At 40.5% G+C, this 1475-nt stretch overlaps 1 pseudogene; it reads left to right on the top strand.

Annotated features, from left to right (window-relative positions):
* The first annotated feature begins 240 nt into the window (after nucleotides 1-240).
* On the top strand, nucleotides 241-1127 carry LOC113408600 (annotated as a pseudogene).
* The last annotated feature ends 348 nt before the right edge of the window (nucleotides 1128-1475 follow it).

Raw genomic sequence — 1475 nt, 5'->3', positions numbered from 1 at the left:
TAAACTATTATTTCTTGCCTCTTTTAATTATCTGCTTTTTCTGTGCATCAAAATTATCTGCATCCCACAAAGCCATCGTTATGTTTAATCATTTTAATTTCATGTCTTCATTTGTTTTGTCAGGCAAAACAGCTGATCACACTGGAAAAGGGCAATCATACTATTGTGAAGTAATTTATTCTCCTGGGATTCCCTGGGACCCAATATTTGCAGATCTCGCTCTTCATGCTCTTCCTTGTTATGTACATCTTGACGGTCACAGGAAATGTGTCGATCATAGTCCTAGTGGCAACCAGCCGTCATCTCTGCATCCCAATGTACTTCTTTCTCTGCAATCTCTCCTTCCTGGAGGTATGGTACACCGCAGCTTGTATCCCAAAGATGCTTGCCAACCTTGTGTCCCAAAGCAAATCCATCTCCTTCATAAGCTGTGTCCTACAGATGTATTTTGTTTTCTCCCTAAGATGCACAGAGTATTTTTTCTTGGCTGTCATGGCCTACGACCGCTATTTGGCTATATACTATCCATTGCACTATAGCTCCATCATGAACAGCACCTTGACTGCTCAGCTGCCTGTTGACTCTTGGTTGAGTGGTTTCCAACTATTTCTATCCCAGCATTTCTGATCACCAGGTTGTCCTTCTGTGGCCCTAGGGTCATCAATCACTTTTTTTGTGACATAGCACCGTGGATAGTTCTTTCCTGCACAGATACCTACCTTATTGATCTGGTGGCCTTTATCATCTCATTCATCGTCATCCTGGGCTCCTGTGTCATAACCCTGGTATCCTACATTTACATCATCTCCACTATACTGAGAATACCATCAGATAAAGGACGGAGAAGGGCCTTTTCAACTTGCTCTTCCCATCTCACGGTCATGATTATCTGGTACGGTTCGACCATTTTCCTACATGTCAACCCTTCCATGCAGAACTCATTGGAATTGACCAAAATAGTCACCGTCTTGAATACTATTGTCACACCCCTGTTGAACCCTTTCATCTATACACTGAGGAACCCAGAGGTAAAAGAAGCTCTGAGACATGTATTCAGGGAAGTGATGTTTTTCAAAATGTCCTGGAGGTCATTGACTGTCACAGAATATGTGGTGAAAGAAAAATAAGTCTGGACATGGAAGATATACCAAAGTTTATAGTGTACTGAAATACCCCCCACAATCCCTTAGGGCCAGAATTCTAGATATAATTAGATGCCTAGTTCCAATGGAAATCAATGTGAGTTAGGTGACTAAATACCTTTAACAATCTGGTCCTTAGTGTCTCACATCCTTGAACATTTACGGCCAGATTGCTAAATGTATTTAGGTGCCTAATGGGATTTTCTATGAGTTTTAAAGTCCTAGATGCTTTTTAAAAAAACCCTTAGCACCTAAATACCTTTCAAAATCCATCCCTTATGCATTGTTATCCTGTTACTTTGTATTTAATTTACAATGAAGAAAATTGCACAT

Source organism: Terrapene carolina, unplaced genomic scaffold (genome assembly GCF_002925995.2).
Source record: "Terrapene carolina triunguis isolate 2854851 unplaced genomic scaffold, T_m_triunguis-2.0 Scaffold19886, whole genome shotgun sequence".
NCBI lineage: Eukaryota > Metazoa > Chordata > Testudines > Emydidae > Terrapene > Terrapene triunguis.
Note: the sequence above shows the minus strand (reverse complement) of the source record. Positions and strands in the feature narration are given on the sequence as shown.